The sequence below is a fragment of the Lissotriton helveticus genome, chromosome 3_1 (assembly GCF_964261635.1).
Source record: "Lissotriton helveticus chromosome 3_1, aLisHel1.1, whole genome shotgun sequence".
NCBI classification, from domain to species: domain Eukaryota; kingdom Metazoa; phylum Chordata; class Amphibia; order Caudata; family Salamandridae; genus Lissotriton; species Lissotriton helveticus.
The window spans coordinates 907,506,592-907,533,779 of NC_136061.1; positions in this window are offsets into that span (position 1 = coordinate 907,506,592).

Consider the following 27,188-nt stretch of genomic DNA (forward strand, 5'->3'; position numbering starts at 1 on the left):
TTTGGCCTTGAGGAAAACTCTTCTGAACGGGTTGACATGGGGCAAGCTGTGTCCCCTTGTGGATCCTTCGCATATGGGGGCATAAACATGATGTGTACTGGCACCAGGTTGCCAAGGGTTAGTGTACAGAAATGTTTTCCAAGATTAGTCAAAAAGGGATGGATTCAAGCCTTTGTCCAGGGATACACACATACAACATAAAGAATTTCTGTTTAAATCACTTATTTCTGCTTTTAGCTCATGTGGATATCCTGAAAATCTATTATTTTTCAGAGTATGGCTTGTTTGTTCAAGGGTATCTGGTTAGTGTTAGATTTAGCCTGAGGCATTTGTTCCTATCTGGTCTGGAGTAAGTTTGATTGACTAATTGTTGTACTAGCTGGAAAGATGTAGGTAATATTTTCGAACACAAAAATGCATTGCCAAAACTTATTTCGAACTGCCCAAGAATCGCCAGTTGGGAGGCGGGAATGTTTTTACTGCAACTAAACAATGCACTCCGACATTCATTGCAGAATATAATTTTAATTTTAAAGTCGCCGTTTGAAGTCAAGTGGAAAAAAATAACATTTCAATGTCTAGTTGATCTGAACCCCAGGTGTTCATCCGTTTGTCAAATTTATTATGCAGTAAGATGTGTATGTAACTCCATAAAAATTGTACAAAAAAAGCAATCTGCCTAATTTTAGTTGAGTGCCCAGTTATGGTAAAATAATGCTCTGGAACATGCGTCCCCTCACACTGAGTGCACTATAAATACGTAAACACACAAAATAAGTAGACACCCCGCCGTGCTAAATTTAAAACCCCTGTCAGTCACTCAGACAGAGCCCCTGACAAATTGCTGCATGAATTCCATTGAAAAAAAGGGAGTGCGGCGGTTTCCATTAAGCACAAATCGACATATTTAGCTTCATCAAGATTTGGAGCACCAGCTGCTGATTAATCAAAGTGAAAGTTGTTAGGGAACTAGTTTAGGCTCTGATGGAAATATATTTTAATCCAGCAAGCATCATGCATGCTAGCAATTAGTGCAAAAATTGGAAGATTGCTTTAGATTTCGAGAAACAAAGGGCCTAAAATGGATCTAAGTTGTAAAAGAAAATGAACTGATTTGAGGAGAAAATGCTATATCCAGGGGAAAATCCACCTGCAAAATTCCTTTCACTGTAAGGCAGAAGACAAACATTCCGCTTGTGGGTTTTCTTATGCTGCGTGTTGTGTTCCCTTCTTATACTCAATCCAGCCTAAAGACCAGACCCTGTTCGGGGAGTGGGATTTGCGGAATCAAAAACTAAGCTAGTTTTTCATTTTATACTCATTTAGCTGGTCGAATTTTTACATAACGCCAACACCGTTCTACTGGAATCGATGCAGCGTAGTACATGTGAATGCCATCTGCCGAATATTTGCTTAAATGTGCATGCTCCCCTAAATAAACAGAGCTCTATTATCTATGTATTTCGTTCTTCCTACATATGTCTTTTATTTATTTTTTAAATAGCTGTTTTTATAATGTCGCCTAAAACCAGCTTCTGATGCAATGCAGGCTTTCTTTGCATGGTGTTGCCTTGGGATAGTGCTGTGCCCTGCATCAGGAAGAGGCGTGTGTGCTTCTCCTTGGCGTCTAGTGCAGCCTGCTGGGGGATTCCTTTGCAGCGTCTTTCACTGCAGCCTCAGAGAGGGCGCTGCCATCCACGAGCTGACGATTCTGACTGAAGCGCTACTTATCTAAAACTGCTACCTTTGAGAGGATGCTTTCAAATTAGGGTGACGAGATTTTAAAAACCAAAAGACCAGACTTTAATAAACATAGAATGATGACTACAACATTTGAACTGACGGAGGGCCACAGAATGATTTAAGACGGCGCTCATGGACAAAGACAACACAGACAAAGAGTTACACCGAGTATAAATTAAATGTTTTTTTTACACAGAGAATTATATGTGCTAATTAAATTGATTCCTGAACAGACTCGACGCAGATTGTGCATTGGAACATATGGAAGCATGTTTCCCTCTTTGTTCACTTTATACTCAAAAACCAGGACGTGAGTTTCAGTTGAATTTGCCAGGAAAGATAGTGAAGAACCAGGACTGTCCTGGCAAACTGGGACGTCTGGTCACCCTATTTCAAATTGGCTTTATTTTTTTACAAATATAAATGCAGGTGCCTAACATTTTTCATAAAAGCCCAGCACCAGCGCTGCAGAATGCTGGCTTTACCCAATGAAAAGAGTGACTATCTTTGATGCCACCTCATTCCTCTTTCTTCCACCACTTGACATCTCCTGCCCCTTTATGTCATCGCATGGACTCCCTCCACCATTGTCAATGTTTTCCTCTTTTTCTCTTCCTAGGTTTTCTGCCTGTCCACCTCTCTTGATTTGGGTCCACATCTCAATATGAAAAAGAAGCCCTGGTCCTCAGATATGATTGCTGGTGCCCTTGACCTTCAACCTCTGGCACAAGTCAAACACTGCTTTCTATGCTTGTCAATATTTAAAAGAGTCAATGAACACCAGCAGGGAAATTAGTTCAACTGTCCTTGGTGTTCAAGGCAGAAGGAGACATTATCTTTTTTTCTTTAAGTGAGACTGCAAATGCAGAACTGAAAAGTGCACAGTGTGCAGAATCAAAGCAGGATCCAGGAAAGGGTGATGTCGCAGCAGAGGCTTGAGTTAGAGCAAGGAGAATCCACAATGGCGTAGCTAGAGCTTTGCCCAGTGACGGATGGTGCAGTGCAGAGCAGGGGGGGAGAAGTGACAGATGACAAAGGACAACATTTAAAAAAAGAAAACTTACCATGTGCTCACCGCCGCCCCCAAAAGGGGCTGCCTGGGGTGGACCCCTTCCTTCCCCCAGCTATGCCACCGAGACTCCACCAGAGGAATTTCCACCATTGTTCTTTCTCGTCAAGAAGGAACATGTAGTGGATTCTCCTCCAGATTTAGCACTTCCTCTAGAAACAAGTGGGTTTTCTATTACCAGGACTGACTGGTAACCCAAAGCACCCCTGAGAAAAATGTTGAAACCACCCGTTCGGTCTTCCTCATCTCTCTCTCCCTCTCTTGCCATCCATTCTTCATGTCCCTTCTTCAGTGGTGGCTGGTGACATTAGAAAGTGGTGAGGTGTAAAACAATAGCCATACTGCGGCCCAGTATGTCCTCTAGGCACCCTGCCCCACAGCGCATAGCCCACAACAGTATGGGGTTATTCTAGTCTGATCTGAGTAAACACGTACCCCCACCCAGAGCACTGCATGCTACTGCCCCAGCCCCACAGTACACAAATAACCTTATACACTTCAAGCCCCTGAAATCTGCCCTTTCTGTCCAACTTAGGCTTTGCCCACTGCCTTCTTTACCAACCCTAGACCCCGATAACACGACACATGTGTGCACCACCTTCACCTGCCCACACCAGCTCTGTTCTGCCTCCGCACATAAACTTTCCTCGAAACTCCGCGCGCCCCCCCTGCATGTCCCTATCCCCCAGCGGTGTTCCAGTGCAGCCTGAGCCTCACCATCTGAAACTGCCCCAGCCCTGCATCGGCTCCAGATTCCAAGAGAAGCGCAGCATTGCAGCGCACCAGCGGCTCCAGCAGCAGCACAGCCTGCGCACCGCTCCTTTCTTCACTGTGCTGAGCTCAATCAGTGTCAGCCAAGCCAGGCCTCTTCTCCCAGCCACCAGCCTCTCTCAGCCAATAGCAACCAGGGCCCAATCCCTCATTGGCGCACTGCGAGAGGCCGCTGGCGTGATTGTGGCAACCCCTCTCAGCCAATACCGACACTGCTCTAGCAGCGCCAGGATTGGCTTAGCAGGGATACTCGCCGCCCATTAGGAGACTGAGAGCTGCGACATTGATCAGCACTCGCTCTCCTAATGCGCAGCCGCCAGCCACAGAAAACACTAGTGTGCATGACTGGGCTGGTCGGAAAAAGTCTCCGACCCAAACCCAACATGCGCACTGCTGCCTGCTGTGCGTTCTGCGCCACCCCCTGGCCTGCTGAGTCTGACAATGACATGTCAGTCAGTATCACGCCGGGAGTCAACCTGCTGGCTGCCCCTCCCACCCCCTTCAGACAGAGCCGCTGAGGGAGCTGAGCCTGAGGTTCAGCTCCCTCAGCGGAGAGTCTGTCTGCTAAAGTCGGTGGGCGCGGCTTGTGGGTCAACGCCCCAGCACCCTAATGGAATTACCGCCACTGCTCTTCTCTCCTTGCTCACTGATCGCCATCTCTGATGCCGCTCTGATCCTGCTGCAATTAACCTTGGGGCGATGAACGAAGTGACAGAGACATCATCAAAAACCCTTGACCATCAAAAGTTAGCCTTCAATGGCCCCTGCCCTCCAGGGAAAGGCTGACTTCAATATATTTCAAGTGTGCCCCTGTCCCGTACCACCTAAATAAAAATCAGGATCGTTGTCTCATAATCCATCCAGGCATCATTAGAGAAAGGGACAATCCACAGCACTTATTGTTCGTGAATATTGCCTGCACTGGGGAGTTTAAAAGTCATTGTTTTCTTGTGATTTGTTGTCCCCTTAAAAAAGACTACATGCATTCCAACACTCTAGGAAGCCTCTGACAAATTTTACCATTTACAACTAATTGCATTGCGAATAATCCAGAGGAACTGGTATACTAACATTGTAAATTAGAGGGCAGGGGTTATGATATTTTAATTTAGTTGGTGGGGGTGGTTAGGAGCTATAGTCCAGTTCAAAAACAAAAGGGCTCTTTAACAAAAATAGGCATGTAGAAATTATACTAAAGCATGTCATAAATTACACCCGTTGTTACTATTCATGAATGAAATGTATATACTCATTCATGGAAATGCATGACATTCTTTAAAAAATGCGTATGTCTCTGTATGTGTAGGGTTTGGATTTTCCCTTTCGTTCTTTTATTTGCATTTCTCTTTATTTAAACATTTTGTTATCTTAAATATCTCCCCCTTCCTGGAGTCATCTAGCAATTTCACAGCATTTGTTTCACTTTCCTACACTTACCACAACACTCGTACAGGGCTAATTAAAATGTTACATTTATTGAAAAGCGTGGGAAAGGCGTTTACAGATGAGTCTTCCTTACTCGAAAGTTAAAGTTTAATGGCTGTTCACCAGTTCTTTGATCTCCTGGGACACCTCATGTCTACTGAAGTACCTTACATTGAAAATCAAAAGACAAACACAAACCTAGGTAAACCATTTTTATTTTCATTGCTGTGACAATTTAAACAAGTGTTTTTTGGGCTTGTTGTTAACACCACCTGGCAGTTGGTTTTAACACCGAAAGCTAAACAGGAAAGTGTAGTAATAACGTGTGGAAGGTGAACACAAACACTTGCTTGCACAGGTATTTTCTCTTTCTTTGCGCCAACCTAGAGACCTATATGAACTGTAAATTTTCCTTAGCTTCATCCACTCCTCCTGCCCTTTGGAAGCTGTAGACCTTTCAACATTCGGCTTCTTTATTGTTGACCATTTTTACATACTTTAGATTTTAACACATACCCTCTGGATATCACCCTGTGCAACTTTGGCAAGAAGAGTACAATTTCAGGACACTACGCAAATTGTATACCAACTCACATTGCATTGCCAATGGAATACGTCCCCATTCAATTTTGGGGATCTAGCGTCACTGTAGATAAAACCATGCATGCCAGGAATTGTTGTGGACCTTCAAATTGAAGTGAGACTCTTCAATGGAGGATGAACTGTTTTGAAGTTTATAAGCATCCTGTATATAAGAGAAAGTATTTGGCACCATATATTGGAATTAGCTGCTAGCTACTCCATCTTTATTAAAGACTGGAGCAAGCTCCACAATCTATAAATAAGTATATAGGACAACATGAGTGTTGGATGCTCAGAAAGTGTGGGCCTGGGGTATATGATCCCTGTGCTCAACGCTTCTGATGGACCTAGATAAAAAAAAAATAACGACTAAGTTTGTCGAGTGTGTGTCCCATGATGCCAAAAAGCCTGGGGGCATATTAACAAGAAAATGCGATAAATATTGTTATGCACGCTCAGCACGATTTTATTATCGCCGGTTTTTATCGTCCGGTAAGTGCATTATTAACAACGCTCATCACCCAGGTGGTAAAAATCCAGCGATAGTCAGCGAAATGCCGGAATATCGCTGGAAAACCAGCGATATTCCTGCAGCAATAAGGAATTCCTAGTTGATAGCCCACGGTGGTCGTAGCCTAACAACCCCCCCTTTAAACATATAGCTAAGTCTAAAATGTATCAGACGTTAGCTTACAGCAACAAGCGGTGTTAGTGCGGGTTTCAATAACGCTATGGGTGTCAGGGTATGGGCTTGTTAATACCGCGATGTGCGGTTTGCGAGTTTTTCCCTGTTGTGTTCCCCCGGGAACACCCTCTTTGCATCTCATTAGCGATGCGTGGCATGGCGTAACTGGACCGGGTGCTAAGACAGGGAAACATGCGCTAGCGTGTCCTTTTTATTACTGTGATGGCCTTGATAATATGCCACCTGGACTTTGATTTCAAAGCTTGATATTCTAGGATGCTAATTACTGCTGTGTCATGGAAAGCTGAACATGCCATGGGAGAGGGTTCAGGGTGCTAGAAACAGAACGAATTCAGATGCAAGAGCACCAGTACGGTGGGAAAACAGCCACACATTTCTTTCCTGTACAAGCTGTTAAAGGTCTGTAAGGGAGATGGGGAACTGGTACTTCAAAGCTGAGCTCCTTGGAGTCTGACACACACAAGGACTAAAGAGCAAGATTAGAGCCATCCTGTGTGTTTTTTTTATTCATGAAGACCCTCATCATGACACTTTGTGAACCCACTGTTCCTGGTCCAGGAAACAGCCTGTTCTTCCTTACTGCAGCAATGGACCTATCTTATTTGAGCTACTGAGTGTTAAGAATAAATTGTGAATTAGAGGTCATGTCATTTTTGTTTCAATGTCAAATTGTTCCCAAAAATCAATGGATGGGTTAACGCTCAAAATAATTTAAATAAGTATGAAAAGCGCTACACAAGCAAATCTACAATACTGCCCAATGACTATTACTATTTTAGCATTATCTCAGGCTTTTCCACAATGCTTGGCAATATTTAAACGACCGGCACAGAAATCGACAGAAAAAGAATGACATTTACAACAAGAGCTATAGTCAAATTCCATCGCGTCCTCGTCCTTGTGAGGGCACTGATGCACAGCCGCCTCGATTCAGGAGGCACAAGGTTATGACATGCTAATTACAGTAGTAATTTAGTCGAGTTTATTAATTTCTGAAATACACGTGACAGTCTGTTTATTTGTCACTCATTTTAATTGCTTCCACTCCCTTTTAATTACCTGAGTGTGTCCTCAAATAACTAGAAAATCTTCTGCCGTCATTCAATGCTTGGTGAATTGATTCCGCCTTCTGACCTCTCCACCACGTGGGCCATATTTCCTGCTGAATTTATCAAGTTTCATATGCTATACATCTTTATGACCAGAGTGTTGCCATGTGCTACTTTCATTTTTGAGTAAACGATAGCTTAAGGGAAAAAATGCAGGTGAATAATATGAAAGAAGGGCACAACCCCAGTTTATGCATGGATGCACCCAACACGTGCACACTGATAACAACCCTAGAGCAATGCATCCATTGATAAAAAAAACACATTTTCAATTCTGCATAAGAAAATTAATAAAACAAGTATTTGCAAAGTCAATAGCTCTGATGTTGACTGTCAGCCTTTTGGTTTTGTCAAAACTGCTTTTGTTTGTCATGTTTTTTGCAAAGGTTAATTTTAGGAGTAGCTGTTGGGCCCTCACCAAAATAAAACAAACTGACTAAAAGCAAAAATATGTTTTGGACTCAAAAAGAGCACAGTGCTCTAGTAGCCCATGGAAATAAAGGAAACTGCTTAGGTGTATATTCACAAGAACGTGTGATAACTACCGCAAGAGTAGCGTAACGCAACTTTCAACATCACAGCCCATCATAGGAAAATAACCCATATCAATGTGGAATTCACAACAAGGCGGAAGCATGCGATAGTCACCAGATAATGTATCAAATGTCCGCGTGAAAATCAACACCATGCCACAGAAATGTGAAATGCAAATGCAAAAAAACATGCGATGAGGCCAATCGCAGTACAAAAATCTGAGAAAATCAGCCACAGGCCTGCAAATCCCATGCGTCTGGCTAGAAAATGCACTATAAAAGAAAAAAAGAAAGAAAAAAAAGCAATTGAAACTGCGCTGCAACATGGATGCACCCGGACCGAATGCAGAGGGCAAGCCTCACAGAGGTACTTCCAGAAACCATGTGTTCGGGGAAGGGCAAGGACAAGAGGAAGAGGAAGACGGGGTTCAGTCCTCATGAAGACCGGATCATCATAACAAAAGTGATAGAACACCATAAACAACTCTTCGGCACCTCCACTGCGGCACTGACAAGAAAACCGAAATATGTCAGGCAATCGTCACCAACGTCAATGCAGTCGGAGTGTCGAGGAGGTCACTAGAGGAGGTCAAGAGGTGCTGGCATGAAGTGCACAGCCAAACCAAGGAGAAGCTCTCCGCCAACAGGAAGGCAGCAAGGGCGTCTGGGGGTGGGAGACCTGCGACACAGGAAGAGATTTATGAGTTGGAGGAAATGGTGGCCACAGTCAGCAGTGTGGAGACAGTGGCAGGAATTGGGGCTTGGATACAGAACTATACAACCGGACCAAACAGCAACAGGGTGAGCAACGACCAGGGACGGGGGACAGGGGGAGATGGGCACAATGGCACACATGCACAATAATTTGTAGCACCATCCACACCCACAATGATCGTGGAAAATGTCACTGATTGCCTTGGCACACTGAAGCACACATAGAAACACCAAGTAGGCCCCCGTCCACAATGTGAACAAAGGGTTCCCACTCCATATCACCAATATCACAACTGACCCATGCACATGTGCTGAATCCAGCAAAGCAGCGGCTCTGTGACCCACGCTAACTATGCAAATAACACTGCATGCCCAATAGAATGGCAGCAGCCCAAAAACATGAGATGGCCAACGAATCGACATGGAGGTAGCCCAGTGCGGATCACATCCGTAAAGGAGCCGGTCACACTCTGACATGTCCACGTGCACACACAACCCATGCCGTAAAATACAAGCAGCAGACGAACAATGCATAAGGCCACAAAATCATGCAGTCTGAATGTAAACATCTGCAAATCTTCAACATACATGTGTAACTCTGTTAACCTGCATCTCCCCTTTCATATTGCAGTGGGACAAACAACACCTCCTGCAGGGCATATAACACTTCACATCATTGATGATGAAGTGGACAATCTGCACGTATGTCAAGACACCCTCAAATGGATAATGGACAGCCTCCGCACCCCATCCCCAAGAGCAGGGCAGGCCAGCTGCCTGAGGTGAGCCCACCACCTTCACAGACCACACAGCAGGAAACACACCACCATGGCTGTCTCCTAGCACCCCCCACCAATACATAGAGTTCCAACAACGTATGTGGGGTTGCTAGGTGGAGTTGGCTGAACAGCTGCGGGTGGGTTTCGAACTTGTGGCAGCCAAACTTGATGCCATACGTGGGTGTTTGAGTCCCATCAGGGACCACATATAGTCCCTATCTGACACCCCCTGTACGTACCGTGCTCCACCACAGACCTTGGCTAACCTCGCTGGGGCCAGGAATCGAATAAAAGAACTGTCTGGTCAGACAGGCACCAGCTATTACAGTATAGAGTTGGCACAGATGCAGAGGTTAATGGAGACCATGGAGCAGATGCAGGCTGGAAGTATGTCTGCCACAGCAGGACACCAGTGAGTAGTATCTGGGAACTTCAATGCCCTGTAGTGTATTGCCTTTTCTGCCACTGAACCATTCCCTGCAACCATGACTGCAGCAGGAACATCGACACACACAGCTCCGACCCCTGATGTGTCCGTGGCACACAGTGATGCTGCCCCACCACCTTTGCAGTCTGTTGTGTCAGTGGCACAGCGATGCAGCCATCAAACCGCCACACACACTGGACACACAAGACACAGAACCCGTATAAGGGGAGTAAGAAGCGGATGGGAATTACTGTGTGAGGAAGGAGGCAGTAGCCTCCATCACTGCCATATGCCCTGTCCCTGCCTGATTGTGACCTATGCATAAGGCCCTGGGAAATACCTCCTACTGATCCCCGGAACACTCTGCGATATTCACCAGGACCCCAACACGAACTCCCATTTCATAACTGCTGGCCAATTACACAACAATCCTGCTGCGGAATGCACTCTGCCACTTCCTAATCACTCCACAATCCCCAAAGGTCTCTGGTTTTTCCCACCACTGGGCTTCCATGTGATGTCGGCTTGGATGGTCATGTACAGCTCCCGGTCCGTCAATCACCTGAATGTCAATAAAACATTCTAAATCACACAGATGTGCCATTACTATGTTCACTCACTTATGGTAGTATGGCTGGATGTAGGGACAATGATTGCACATGAAGGTACACCATGGTAAATGACATCTATGCGCATGTGTGTCCCTGAGACACATGGCAAATTGGATGACTGTGAACGTGAGTACTAGCTGTGTCCCCATTGCACATCAGCAACAATCTCACTTCCCCCCAACGTAGGCCCACGTCCATGTGTTGAATAGGGCTATGCGTAGGAGTGACCAAGTCGGTAGTCGGCCAGGAATGGTGTCCTACGTCACATGTGACAACAGAACTTCACAATGCATACCTACTTACACACATCTGTGTGGACACATTCTGTCATGATATATGACATTGCTCCACATTGTCAGAGGTTGGACACCATACTCACATTGCTGAAGTCACGTAAGTGCACATGTCGGCCAGCACCTATCCCAAAACAATGTCTGGCTCACAGAGGTTGAGCTTGCAAAAGGGACACGCCCCCATTTGCACATGCATCAGTCAGTTCCTCCCTGTGTAGGGACGATGCTCATTGTGGCACAAGAGTGGACACTCTAATCAACACACCTCACAGTTAGACCCCAGTGGGGTGACATAGACTTTATTGGCATGTGCGTGTCAGTACAGACGAGGCAATGGCCACAACAGGCAGAGACATGCTTAAGACACTTACACACAGCATGGGTACATGTCGAGGTTCAGAAAATGTTGGTGCAAAAATGGACAACAATCATCACGGATGGCAACACTCCATCCCACCTTGCCTTGCTGGATCAGTGCTGTTTGGCCTCTGCCCATTTCCCCATGTGAGGGGGCACGACTCACTGCCCATGGTATCTGCATAGTACTCTGCCACCGGAGTGCACCGATTGCCTGCTCTGCTGACAGTGATCAGGCGAAAGGGTCCGACAGGTTCACATGTCATGCTAGATTGCCATGTGTGTACTCTCCCCCAGCAGTGTGTCCAAATTGGCAATGTTGCAAAACGGCGCTGCGTTGCTCCGACCATGGACCTGCATCACTTTGCACAGGAGTTGTTCCATGCACATGCATCCAGAGTCCAGACGATGGCAGACGTGTCCACTGTTGTGGTGGGATATGTGAGCAATCCCCACAATGCAACAAGTTGCTAGGATTGTACTGTGGGTAACAATCGGATGTGGCTGCAGGAACGTAGTTACTCGTCCATGCATGCCCACGCAGCTTCATGTGCAATGTGTACCAATAGTACGTAGATGTCGTGTTCAAGGAATACCAGGGTGAGCCAATCCATGAACTGGTTCTGGCAGGTGTGCTGAGCCCATGCCATTTCACCAATCCGCAACACAGCCCAATATGGGAGCGCCTTGATGTGGTCACTGCACATGAGGAATTGTGCAATCTCCCATGCACAACTGCCAATAGATACGCAGTATGTCAAGGCATCCCATGCACGGCTGTTTCGGTTACACTCCTGTTCGGCAGTGGAACCAGGGTTGGACGTAGGTGATGTAGGAAATGCGGAAGCTGAGCCGGTAACTGATCCGCAGCACTGCCTGTGGCACTGTGCCCAGTAAATGCAGGATAAAATGCAGGATACATGCACAGTAGTGTTCCACGTGACGGTGGTTATGCATGTGCCCGGTATGGCCTTCCATTGCCTTGGTGCATCAGGTGGAACCGGCACTCTTCTGAACTGCGGCAGTTGTGTGGAGGATATACCACAGCTCTGGGCAATGATTCGAATGTGTTTATTTTTTTTTATTTTAATTTTAATTTCTTATATCGCGCTGGACTCAATCCCGTAAGGGTATCTCCGCGCTTTGCCAGCCAGAACATTAACAGAGTCAATAAGATATATTAATGGGACTGAGATGCTTCCTGGAAGAGGAGAGTTTTTAATGCCTTTCTAAAGGACAGATGGTTGGTGGTCATTCTCACATCTGTTGGAAGTTTATTCCATAAAGCAGGGCCAACTGAGGAGAATGCTCGGTCTCCCTGTCTGGATTTTTTTGTTGCAGGGGGTTTTAGGAGAGCTTGGTTACTTGAGCGGAGTGACCGGCTGGGTTGATACAGCTCAAGTATTTGAGAGAGGTATTTAGGACTATCCCCATATAAGCATTTGTGGACCGTACAGCATATCTTGAAACTGATGCGCTGCCGTATAGGGAGCCAATGCAGCTCATCCAACAAGGGCTTAGAGGGAGTCCTTGCCGGTGCACTCATGACCAGTCTAGCCGCAGTATTCTGGACTACCTGCAAACGGCCTACTGCATCTGCATTTGCTAACATCAGCAGGCCGTTGCAGTAGTCCAGGCGGCTAGTAACCAGGGCCTGTACGAGTGTCTTCCTATAGGTGTCAGGAAGATACGGGAAGACTCGTCTTAGAAGGCTAATGGTGTGGAAGCACAGTCCTGCAATGTGGTTGGTGTGTTCCTTAAGAGTCAATTTTTGATCAATTTTTACCCCTAGATTTTTAACGTGTGGCTTTGATGTTGGAACTGGACCCAGATCCAGCGGCCACCAATCTGGAGACCAAAGAAGATTTGCTTTGCCGAAGAGCATAACCTCTGTTTTTGCAACGTTACATTGGAGGCAGTTTGCGGCCATCCAATGTGACACTGCCCTCATACCCTCAGCAAAGTTTTCCTTGACTTTAGAACCAAGGGAGCTGAAAGGGTAGAGGAGCTGGGTGTCATCACCGTAGGAAACCGGTGTGAACCCATACTTCCGCACAATCTCAGCAAGGGGGGCCACATATACATTAAACAATGTAGGGCTAAGGCATGAGCCCTGTGGCACCCCCTTCGTGAGCACCTTCGAGGTGGAACGGTAGGGGCCCAGGCTAATAGATTGCGACCTCCCGGAAAGGAAGCTCTCCAGCCAGGATAATGCTAAGCCTCCAATCCCCACTCCCTGCAAACGGCTGAGGAGGATGTTATGAGACACGGTATCAAAGGCCGCGGACAGGTCCAACAGCACTAGAATCATGGAACCCCCTCTATCCTGTGACATTTTGATCTTATCAGTCACCGAGAGGAGGGCCGATTCAGTGCTGTGGTTGGGCCTGAATCCAGATTGTGATTGGTCCAGGCCCCCTGTCGCCTCGATAAAGCTGGAAATGATGGTGTTGACGTGTTTCTCAGCCAGTTTGCTAATAAAAGGGAGGAGGGAAATAGGGCGGAGGTTGGAGAGCTCTGACCAAGGTAGGGTGGTGTTTTTGCGTATGGGGTTCACTACCGCTTCTTTCCAGGGTTGTGGAAGTTGTCCTTCGGCAAAGGAGAGGTTCATTAATTTTTTAATAGTGGGGCCTAGAGAATCCGTCAGGGGGGAAATCATTTTAGCAGGAATCAAATCAGTGGGAGAGCCGGTCTTCATTTTGCTAATAAGTATAGTCAAATCTTGTAGAGTTATTTCTGGAATTACATGAAGGGTATTCCCAAGGGTCACCGTTGGGGGAATTTCAGAGGTCTCAGTCTCCAAGAGACCTGAGACTTTCATGATTTTCTTATATATCCCCTCAATTTTATCTTCGAAAAACTGGGAAATTTTATTGCAAAGATCTTGGGTAAAAATATCCGGGCTCTCACAAATTACTGGGTTAGTGAAGGCCTGTATGATTTTAAATAGCTCTCGGGTAGAATTGCCTGCCTCTGTAATTTGGGAGGTGAGACTGATTTTCCTCGCTTTTTTAATATTTTTATAATAAGTGGTCATAGCTACCAAATATCGGTCCTTGTCTTCCCCCTTACGTGTCCGTCTCCAATGTTTCTCCAACTTCCTACACCCCTGCTTTTCTGCTTTGAGGGCCTCAGTGTACCATGTTTCCCTCTTAGCTATGGTTGGCTGTTTAATAGTGTTCTGAGGAGCCAGTGTGTTAATGGCTGTCATCAGTGTAGAGTTAAATTTGGAGAGGGATGTCTCAATGTCATCCGAGTTTAAAAGTACTGGCTGCTTCCAGACTTGTGTAAAACTGGCAGGAGTGACTTTATGCCATGGTCTGCGTTTGATGGGCTGCGTAATAGGGTGATTAGTAGGTTCAGGTAAATGTAGAAAAGAAAAATCTAACATTTTATGATCAGACCAGTAGATGTATTTAGGGGGATGACAATAAACGTTAGGGAGGGAAGTAAAAATTAAGTCCAAGGTGTGGCCACCTATATGGGTGGGACCATTGTTACGAAGGTGAAGGCCCAGCAGAGCAAGATCTGTCAAAAGTGCTTTTGTATCAAGATGGTCTACAGCATCAATATGAAAGTTAAAATCTCCGAGTAAGGTAAAGTTTTCATTAGTTTTCATGTAAGGAGCTAAAAGTTCAGTTAAGGCTGGGGAAAACCCAGCATTAGGTCCGGGTGGGCGGTATACTAGTGCCCCTTTCCAGTGTACCTTAGTGCTAACTTTAAGGTGAAAGATCACTACTTCCATGGTGGGTAGCAATGTTGGGCTGAATGAGTTGCTGATTCTGTGAGTGTCAAGGGCATCCCATGCGGGGGTCCCTCAGGCAGGGGCTTCGGTGTGGATAAGTCAGATAGTTCATTTGTGAAATGCGTGGTGTGGAGTTGTCCACATCTGCCATGGCATCTCTCTCAGGGTGTATCAGGCGCGTTCTGGACCATGGTCAGAGGTGCAGGTGTCCTCCCGCCTTCTGCATTGGAACAATGGTGTTTTCATCCCTGATGTTTGTCTGACTACTACTTGCGTTTTCGGAATGTGATGTGGCTTTGGTACTGAGATTGGTACACAGCCTTGGGCTCATGGTGTACGGACGGCGATACACTCACACATGTTGGCATGTGGAGCCAGGTGCCCTGCGAGGCCTTGCGCTGCTTGTGCAATCTCACTCCGTCTTTCTCCCTCTTTTTCTCCCTCTCTTTCCTTTGTTGGGTGCATGGCACACCTTCTTCTCTTGGATTTAGGCTTCCAGGCCTTGTCCTACAGATTGTCCAGTGAGGACCCGCTAGGACTCATCCGAATGGTTGTTTTGGCTTTTGTTTGTATGGTGTTTTGTGTTGGTGATTGCATTGCTGTATGACTGATTCTCCATTTTCGGGCCACGCATGTATGTTGATTTTACTGCTTGTGCAACATCAGGCAAAATATTTGTTTTGGGATTCGTGGTGTTGGTGTGCAGTTTCCTGGTCCAGGGTTGTGGGTGGGCCTGGGGGGCTGTTGTGGGCCTGGGTTTGGTGTTGGTGGGTGTTGTGGCCCTCTTGGGTGTCCGTGCTGCATGTTCTGTTGCTCGGGGGCATCTGTTGTTCTTCATGTGTGGCTCTGGGCTGTGCTCCCTTTTGTGGTGCATACTGTGGTCCAACTTTACACCAGGTCAGAGCAGGTGTTAATTTCCTGCTGCTAACGCGCCTTATCGCCTGTTTTGTGTTCTTACTGCGGTTCTGTCTCGTCGTTGTGAATGTTGTTGTGTGGTGTTGTTACAGCTTTTGGTACGGGAACGCCTACTCTGCATCTCATTAGCAATAGTTGCGGGGGTCCTCTGTGGCGATGTTTTTTGCGGCTGCTATCGAGGGTAAACTGGTGCTGTGGGCTGTTAGCACCAGCGTGTGAATTGGGGGTACATTTATCATGACTTTGGCTGCGCTAAAGTGCTGTTAATTTGGAGATAGCTCCTTGTGAATATGCTCCTTAGTGTGTGGATGTACTTTGTGTGAAAGGGCAGAATGTATCACTCACAGTGAAGTGGGATGCCACATGCTCAATGCTGCATGCTGTAGTGGGTGGAAGAAAAATGTGACTAACATAATAAAAGACCAATGAATGGAGATAGCTGGCTGAAAGCCCCTATTAGTATGTACATTATATATTTAATTTTAATAAAATAGAAATGTCTTGGTTAATGCCATACCTAAAAATGAATGCTGATGTGCAATGAGTTTGTGAGCTTGACTCTGGAATGAAGGACTAAACGCTACACATGTAAGATGGTGCAGTCACCAGGGTGGACCCCTCTCTGTGAGTTCATGTCCCGATGAAACATGCCACTACACAGATGCACAAAGCCTTGCCTCTGCTTCACTGCCAGTGTCTGTGCATGGACATTGGGGACTTTCTTTTGGAAGGGAGCGAGAGACCCCTTCCAATGAGGTGGAGAGTGCAGAGGGGTCTATAGCTCTGCCTCACTCTCAATGATCGTTGTAGTAAGCTTGCTAAATGTAACACACCTCCTAGGTACAGTACATCCTACACCTCTCCCTGGGTCACTTTTACCCATGCCCATGATTCATTGAAATGGAGCAGAATACAGAGGGTAGTGCACCAATCAATTAAAATTAACTAGAGTTGCATATAAGGAAAAGATGTTGCTCTTGAAGGAAATCCGTGTTTAATTTTAAAAAAATGATATTACAGACGCTTCTAAACTTGACATTATTTTTTACAATCCGTACGGTACACAAAGGTCAAAATAAAATATATGTCAATTTACAAAACGAATTCATTGGTTCTGAGCATGCATAAGCATAATTGTGATCTGCGTGATACATGCATTTCCCTGCATACCTTTGAAAATCAGATCTAAAAATCTCCAACTAACGTTTCATAAAATAAAACAAGGGAAATTGTGAGAACCAGGTAAATTGTGAGAGATAATATAGAGTCTGGTACCCAAATCAATGTATTTATCAATGACTGGTGGAAGTCTAGTGAAATGAAAGCAGTTAACCTGCTTTTTTAACTGGATTGTGTTAGTACTGTTATGGAAAAGAGTAAAAGCAGTTGATTCCTCCCTCACCATCAGTGGCTTTATGTCCACGTCATGTGCGACACCTTCAGCTTCTCTGTCTTTTACATCAACACCACTTTGCATGGTAGGGTATTTAGGTATGCATGTCGAAGGAATGCAAAAGGTATTTACAACTTGAGTGAAGGCCAATAGAATAATTTGCAGAGTACGCAAATTTGCAAGTCAATAAAAACCTTTGAAGTTTTGCGTACTCTGCAAATATTTTCACTTTTAGATATCCTGGTGAAAACCGCTATAATGTGTGCCTGGTATATCCATGTTTAACCCTATAAAAGTGGTCTCCAAGGATTCAGTTTGCAGGGATTTCTTTTATTTGTTCCTACACTGTGACTGTGCACTGAAAACTCTGATAAAAACAAAACATTCTGCATACATTGTGCAACAAGGAATTGCCTTGCAAGTACGTAAACCACAATCTTTGAAAAGGTAAATGTGGGGGGAAACTGGGAAGAGTATTTAGCTTCACGAAATGCATAAATTGTGTTTGTAACAAAACTCCACAAACATAAAACAAAATAAATGTGTACCACTGTATAACACTGAATGTATCATTAAGTGATCCCCTTGCTCTCCCTGTGCTCTCCCCTGCTTACTCTGCCCACTTAAGTTAAAGTACTGGGAGAACCAGTAACAGCAGTTGCATCAGTAAATCCAGAGTTCAATATTATTGAGGATAACATTCAGGACTCTAAGGTATTAGGAATTACCAGACAAACTAACATTTCTAGTCCTGTCTCCTGGTAATTCCTCAGTAACCATAATGCAAACATAAGCAAGTTTGACTGGTTGGAGTTTCTGAAATCGCATTTTAAAGGAAGTGCCCATGATGCAACAAGATTAGACCGGTCCCACAATGATAACGAGGTTGCTGGGTCATGGCGCAACTAGCATGTATACCAACATCCCACAACAAGCTACGCTGGACGCAGTCGAGTCTACTTTACTTCAGGAGGAGTGGCACTCGCCTACGCCTGTCCACTTTATACTGGCATGTGCTACTATAGCATTAACCGAGAACTTCTTCCAGTATGGTACCCAGCTTTACCATCAAATCAGCGGGACCTCGATGGGTTCGACATTTGCTCCCAGCTTAGCATGTATTTATATGGCTACCTTCGAGGAGGATATCATTAACTCTTCTAATAACCCTTTCAGTGACAATCTGACTATGTGGCGAAGGTATATAGACAATATCTTCATATTATGGAGAGGTACCCGCATGCAATGTGAAGCTTTTTGTACTTGGATCAATCTACAGAATCCTTTTCTTAAGTTCACCAGCACCATTTCAGACACGGCCATTCCCTTCCTTGACCTATACATCAGTCTTGGACCGGATGGGTTGAAGACTACTTTGTACCGCAAAGAGACGGATAGGAACAGCCTCCTTCTCTATGGGAGTCATCACCCACGAGCCCTAAGGGATAATTTACCTTTCGGGCAATTCCTGCGAGTCCGCAGGAATTGCACTGATAAGACTGACTTCAATCATGAAGCTAATATCCTACAACACAAATTACAGGATAGGGGGTACCCGACACGGCTGTTACGGGACTCTCGCAAACGAGCTGGTAACAATCACAGAGAGGCACTTTTGGAGTGTAGTCCGAGAGAAGCTGATGATGTGATCACTTGCGTGACTTGTTTCACTAAACATTCAAGCCACATCAAGAAAATTATTAACAGCAATTGGCACATTTTGAACTCAAGCAATCTCGACATCCCACCGCCTCGTTTTGCCTTTAAACGCACGGCTAATCTGAAAGACTCTCTCATACACACACGCCCTAAAAAACAAAACAGTATAAGTCAAACCACACTTTGGGGCCATCCGCCAGTGACAGGACACTTCCCGTGTGGTGGATGCGCTGTTTGCTCTCAAACACGCACCATCAAGGAGATCACACTCACAGAGACTTTCAAATGGGAATTGCGTAAACATACGAATTGTAACAGCACCAAGTGCATTTATCTCATCACTTGCCCCTGTAATAAACATTATTTGGGGATGACCATGAGACCGGTCAAACTCCGTGTCATGGAACACAAGAGTAACATCAGATGTCTGAAAACCCACACCAGGCTCTATGAGCACTACACCCAACATGGTCATCAGGCAGACAACATAAGATGGGTAGTCTTGGAGTCCCATCCCCAGATTTCACAACAAGCCCTGTTCAGAATTGAACAAAGATGGGTACATCGTCTCCGCCTAGATATTGTTGGTTTGAATGATTGTGTGCCATGGTCGCTAGTATCACGGTAATACCTTGCTATGTGCCCAGCTTCAGATACCCCTACTGTGCCAACTGTACCTCCTGCTGACATCCTGACCAACAAATGACACACAGGCTGTCACACATAACTCTCTAAACTGTAATTAATCAATTTTACCCATCTTTACCACCGTACATGAGCGTATTCTGATTGTACTAGTTGTACATTAAATAACCACCTCTATTTAGCGGACCATACACTTTCTCTTTTGACTCCTATTATGGCCGCCACGCAGTACTGTCATTATCCGACTGCACAGTCTAGTGGCCGATTAGATTCATATTGTGGTATATGCGCGAATTATCTAATCTTACCCATGATTCACTTTTTGCGCAGTTGTACCTTCCTTGACATGCTGTGTACCTCACTCACGGTACTACATAACATCCATCACTCGGATATTCCTTCTCCGTTTTCGCCGCCATTATTTGGCCGAATATGACAGATTTTTGCCCAAACTACTCCCACTTGGTTTAATCGGACCATTCGCGCACTTTCTCACCTCCAAGATGGCCGCTAACCAGTACCATCACTTTCCCTCCCGCACTGTTTCAGTGGTCGAAAAACTTCACACTGCGACGCATGCGTGTACTCCTGCTGAGGCCCCGCCCCCACGCCGACTCGGCGAGATTCGGGCTACTAATACCGCTCTTTGAATCCAGGGCGTTGACCAGCTGCTCTGTCCTGACCAGACGGTGGGGGTAGGTGTTAGCGGCTCCGACCGCACGCTATCCGGGTAAGTGGCTCGACTGTCTGACTCAGGGCGTTCTGCCCTTTTTGACCGTAGGTGGTATTGCGCATGCTTTGGGAGTGTTACCTACACGCCCATGTTTACCTTATGCCTCCAACCTACACACGAGCATGGCTTGGTCACCGGTGGCCTCGAGGGTGGTGTGGCCCATCGTTTCAGTGATTTCTGACCTGTTGCGCCCGCTGGGCTTGCGGGGTCGCTTTTCGCTGTTTCATGGTCCGCGCGCCAATCTGGACCGCCGGGGTACCTCACCAGCTCCACTGATCGGTTCAGGCTCCAGGAGATAAACCAATGGCCGTTCGGGTGTATTTCCTCTGCATGAGCCCTGTCCTCCTCACGAGTCTTAACACCCATGATGCGAAATTCATTATGGGATAACATAGTTGACGGTGTGTCATCAACACTGTCTTGCTCCCCTCCCAGGTTCCTGACCTTTACGTGCAGGTCCCACTGGAGCAGACTGCGGGGCATCTCACGATCTCCCTTAGGGTAAGATCTTTTACATTGTGCCCCCCTTACTATGAATTTTAGTGTTCCTTAGCCTCTCACTAGTAAACTTCTCTGTGCGTGACATATGACTGTGCGCCCCACTAAGTAGACACAGCTTAATGTCAACGCAACCATTCTTCTAACCAATTGGTTTCCCCCTTTTTTAAACACGAGTATGTCTTTTCTATGTGTGTCGTGTGAGTTTGACAGACAAACAGATAAACTTTCACGATGTTCTGTTATGTTTTATCTCTCCAGGTCACTCATACTGAGCAGGATTTCCTTGCCTGCCCCTTTATGACCTCATGGCATAAGGTTGTATGACTATAGATTTTTAAACCTTTACACCATTTACATTATTTTTCACTGTGTAGTACGTCCCACTTGGGTCCTGATGAAATGCCGCGTAGGCATGAAACATGTTGACCACACCAGGGGGTTGTAGATATCTTGCCCAACATTACCAGTAGCAACTATCTCCCCTCCCACCTTTTTTAACCAAGGGCGCCAGCCACTCCAATAAATTTCATTGTGGACTGACTCACCTTTTTTAATTTCACCCCACCTCTTACGACTACACCCCTTTCTTCCCCGCACACCCGCATGCACCATATGGCAGGGATTAAAGATCTCCGTTAAAGAGCCCCCTTGAGGGTGCCCGCTGAACATTGCAGCGCCAGTTCAGTGAGGAGCAAGCCCATATGATGAAGCATGACATCTAGCTTGCTAGGTGTGTGAGGGTTTTAGTCCCAACAAGGGGATTCCCCCTTCTTTGGCTTTTCTTTCTTTCTCTCTGTACACACTACATATCGACATACTCTACCTCCTCTCTACCCCGTCTGGGGAACTTTGTACATTACATTGTGGTTAATCTTTCGGACACGTACACTGGACCCCTTAAAATATTGTCCGCCCTGGTTCCCTTCTTTTGTTACGCAACTAGCATATATGCCAGGGAGTTAACAAAGATTATTAAAAAGTAAGGGCTGACTATGCCCCCAGCTCCAATGGTATACCGCAATCGCTTTTTAAACATTGAACGTCATGATGGGCAACCTTTCTGGCATTAATGTTCAGCTGTATTCAGGCAAAAAGAGTCATTGCAGAAAGCTGGAAAGGCTCAATAATCCACCCTATCTTTAAATAAGGCGTGGCAGCTTCACTGAGCAATTATCATTTAATTGCGCTGATGGCCGTCGATCTTAATTTTTTTATCCACACTGCTACTTCATGACATGTGCACGGGATACCGGTAGACTCTCATTCAACCAAACCCAACTCACAAGGAGTCAAGGCACTTTAACAAATGTTATGGCACTGGGTCTAATACTCAGTAGAACAAAAGCCACAGGGACCCCCCTGTAAATGTGCTTTATTGACTTCAAGGCAGTGTTTGACTGTGTCCTGCACAACAGGATGTGGTCCAAACTGAAAAAATGGGAAATTCCATCTAATGTCCTGCCAACAATCAGGCTACTGTACTCAGATACGTGGGTCCAGATAGGGATTGGAGATGGTACCCACCTGTCAAGGGAACTGAAAACATCAACCGGCCTAAAACAAGGCTGTTTTTAGCACCTCTCCTTTTTACTGGATGGGCAGATATCCCATGCTCCGTGCCTGGGTGGTCAGCAACGGTTAAAAATCCTGTATGCTGAAGACTGCCTACTTCTTAGCAATACCAGAAAAGACCTACAGAGGATATTAAGGGGCAGATTTACAAGCCCCATGCGCCACATTTACACCGCTGTTGCGTCACTTCTGTGACGGAGCTGCAGCGTTAACAATGCACCACGTTGCCCCTCATTTACAACGTGACGAATCTAGGCAGATATGTCACGTTGTAAAGCCCTGTGCTACATGAAATCTGCGTTAGGTTTCATGTGGGCATTCAAACGCAGGGTGGGCATTCCATCGCAGGAATGCCTCGTAAAAGTGACGCAGTGAAATCTACAAGATTTTACTCAGTCACTTTTACGTCCATGCTACGTCAAAACACCGCGCCTGCTTGAAGCAGGCATAAGGAGTGACACAGCATGTTAGGCATAGGGCGCCCCTGAGCATTGCTGGAGCCCTGTCGCGCTTGCGACACGTCTCCAGCAACATCTCCAGCAACGCGCCGCCCTTACGCCACAGGATGCGACATGCATCGTCCTAGCCTTGCGCCACAATGCGCCGCATTGTGAATGCAATCCATTTGTGGTGTGCAAGGAGGGAATTGCGTGTCGCATCTTTTCTGGCGCATCCCTGCTGATTTGCAGAGATGCGCCAGAACTCGTAAATCTGCCCCTAAATTGCCTTGGTTCACATATGCAGAGGATAATGAGCTAGAAATAAACTGTAAAAACCTGATGCACGAATGGTACCCTGGATAAATATCAGCACTTTTTTATTGCTTATTTTAGTCCTAGTATTGCTGAATCAAAGACAGTTGTCCAAATATTACCCTAGTCAAATATCAGCTCTTTTTCCACAAATGTGCACACTGTTTAGGTCTCTCCGGTGTAGATACCAATGTTTGGCACTTTGGCACTTTAGCAGCCGCAGTCGGTAGTGGAAGTAGCTGCCGGGCGGTGATGTGGGGAGGGGGAGGGGCAGGGTGGGGGACAGTAAACTATGGATTACGGAGGTTTACAGGTAAGTACACATGTAAATAAATAAAACGAAGTTCATTGCGTGCACTGCATCGCATTTGGGGATGCCTTCTATGTGAGATAGAGTTAATTTATATGACTTATTTTGTATCATTGTGTATAGGTTTTATTCACTAATAATCAAACTTACCTACCTACCTCATTTCCCCTCAATATTTCAACTGATGGGGCCTCTGGGTGAAACACCACCGATCTGCAGAGCTATCACAGATCTTTCAATCCAAGTTTACATGTTACTCGAATTACCAACTAAAGCAAGATCACTAGGAACCTTGTAATGAGGCCTAAAGTGTAGTCAACAAATGGGCATGAACCTTGAAATCTGACCTTCCCCTGAGATGGCCATTTAAAAAGCTTAGGGCCTGATTTCGAAGTTGGTTGCAAACTCCCATTTCTCTATGGGAGTTTGTGCGGCCGTAGAAACTGACCGCAGGACAAGCTCCCATTGAGAAATAGGAGTTTGTGTAACTCCCTGTGCGGCAGTCATCTAACGGTGCCTGCCACACAGTGCAGGGATTTTCAGGGGGGCAACATAGGGGCCCACCAGGATCACAACCGGAGGGCCAGGGGGGCCCTGCTAGGGGCCCCCAAAGGCACTTCACAATGGCAGCTCCTTGTAGGAAAGGCCGACATGGAACTGCTGTCAGAAAGTGCCATCATAATCCTGACTGTAAAAATGTCATACATTAGGGATTATGAGGCCCTTCCGACTGGCAGACGGGCTCCTTGAGCCTGTCAGAACAGGAGTCGGATTGCCCGGCCGGTTTAGCTCCGGCTGCCGTCTTTGTAAAACAGCGGTCGGAGTTCAAACCTACGTTGTCAGTCGGTGGTCAGAGGCTTTCTGATCGACATAGAAATCAGGTGCATAGAGTCTTATACTCACTGCTGAGATCCTTGTAAAATGTTATTCTTACAGTGCCAATAAATTAATTAATCTAGATGAAGTAATAGTCTTCCATTATTGAACATTGAGTCAAAAGAGGAACCTAGTAAGAGAAACTCTATAGAAAAATGTATATTATAATTATTATTAACGTATTAAAGCAAAGGATTTCATTTGGAATTAAGCTTAAAGAAATACATTAGCTTATTTTTTATATATGACTGTAGATAATCATTGCAACATTTTGCAGTTTTTTTTTCTAATATTTAAAATGGAACTACAATCTAAGCAGACTGAAAGGGATGTTAAGAAACATCAAACACGGGAGAACCACAAACTAAAAGTCCATTCATTGTAGGGCTCATTTTATAATGGATAGCTATTTAAGTTCACCAGGGAAAAACCTGAAACAACATCAGGCACTTTAATTGCATTAAAAAAATAGCTGACAGTTAGAAAGCTTTATTACATATTGATTTCATGCTAACTTTAAAATGGAATGTGGGCTGCTGTCCTTAAAATTAAATACTGTTGTAATAATTGGACTAAAAAAATACACAGTTTGTGAAAAAATAAGGTAGAGTAATTCTTCATTGATGGAACAATGGAATAGCTGCTGTTTTAATGAATGCACTTAATCTCTCCTGATGTAATGTATGTTTGCTATAAAAGCACTAGATTTTCTAAATTGTGTTGTGTGTTTACAGGTTGGATTTTGCATCTCGTAAGTGCTTGGGAAACCCTTTGTGAGCATTTCTATTGAAAAGAATGAGAAGAAATGGTTGTACATTAGCAAGTAATGAAAAGCATTTTGTGCTTCCTTGTAAAAAGAAAATTAAAAAAATAAGAGATTTGAAGCGTCATTCAGACCTTCGTGGTAGTGAAAAAGTTGGCGTGCTAAACAGCATAAAAACTCGTTTTTGCACTCTATTTTGAGACGAGCGCAAACAACCACATTTTGTCTGGGTTTAAGCGCAACTGTAAATGCAGAAACATTAGAAAGTAACATGGTTAAAACTAGCACACATATTCACTCCTCTGTAAATCGGAAGCAAAGTCTCCCTAGCAGAGCACCTGATTGAGGTAAAAATCGTTTACACTTGTGAAATTAATGTACTTTTAACTTGTACGAAATGTACTGTCTTGATTCAAATGACAGATTGATGGGTATGTGGTTTTGACTGTTATAAACAGAAGTAAACTTTTCAAAAATTCAATTGAAATGAACGAAAGACCAATTCCTTCACGGATTTTTTAGGTAAGGAATCCTTAGAAATGTCAATGTTATGAAAATACTTAAGAATAAGAGGAGCACTAGTAAACATAAACGCATTTGTTTTGACGCTTTTATGATAGACGGTGGTGTCATGCTGAAATAAAATAAACTAAGAAACTTTTACTGGACTGAACCGAATTCCCACTTTTCAGGGGAGGGGTGAAAGGTTGGAGAAAGAGATATGAAAGGAAGTCACAACGAACTATATAAAAAAAAAAGACAGTCATTTTCTATTCGTTTGTGGTCAGTACCTTATATTAAGTTGTCACCAGTTTAAACACTGCCAACTGAACGCAAATTTTAATACAAAGTGAAAGCAAGCACAAAAAGCAAAAGCCATGTTTCGTGTAACCATTTGGAAATTCCGGGGCATATTTACAGTAAAGTGGCAGAGCTGGCGGTAAGCCAAGAAAGATGACGACACACTTCGTCCCTTTAGAAACGCAGGGCTGCAGCATACTTACTAGAATATGGTGCAGCCCTGCATTTCCCCCTACGCTGGAGCTAAATTAAGCTGCCTAGTGAAGGGAGAGGTGTGGCGCCGGCCAGGGCGACTGACGCTGGAATCTGGGGACCACGGTTCGATCCCCGGCTCCGGCGGCAGGTCAGCCCAGCACCATGTGACTCTGGGCAATAGCTCGCTTAATCTTCCCGACGGCCCCCAGCGCCTAGAGACCCTTACGGGTGATTGTGCGCTTTACAAATGTGGATTATTATTAGTGCCAACGCGGGTACCCTTGCATCACAGTGCAAGGGTGCCTGTGTTGAGAGGAAGATTGTTTACCTGCAGGAAGGTCCACCTTCCTGCCCATAAACAATCTTTAAATGCATTTTTGTAACTTCTATGTGTGCTGCTTATTGCAGCACACAGAGAAGTTGAAAAACTGCATTTTCTTCAAATGATTGTTTATGTGCAGGAAAGAGGACCTTCCTCCACATAAACAATTACATGCAATTTGCTGTTTCTATGTGTGCTGCACAGCACACATGGAAACAGCAAAAACAAGGAGAAATAAATAATTTCTCCTCGTTTCGCCTGTTTAAGACCAGGTTTTCAATGTTTTTAATTTTGGTGCGGACCGTCTCCTAATTATGCTGCCTTTGTAAATTAGAGGCAGTGTCAAACTGAATGAGAGTTGCGGCGGAACGCACACCGCAACACCCATTGCCCGCCCCATTCTCGCTAAACACAGAGTGAAAGGGTACCTTATTTACAAGGCAGCGGTAAGCCACATCAACTTGCTTAAGGCTGCCTTGTAAATAAGGCACGGCCCCTATCATCATCACAACGTCAATGAAAGTGACGTTGTGGTGATGACAGGGGCCTGTAATTATGCCCCTCCATGTCGTTTTTTTCATGTTTTTTATAAATGATATTCATTTCCGTTCTCAGGGGAGATAACGTTGGCCGAAGCTTGCAGCGACTGATGCATGGTTGAGAAACATGCAGGGGTGTGTTTAGATAGTGCGGGACTAGGCAGCGGGCTGCAGTTGGCTGCCCGAGATGCTCCCTACAGGCAGCAAATGTCACTTTGTCTTGAACTATGCTGGAAACCTCATGCCGAGAGCCTTGTTCAGTTTTTATTCCACATATTTAGGGTGGATTGCAATTGCCATTCCCTTCATTTCTCTCAAACCATGTCAGATAATTCACACCGTAAGCAA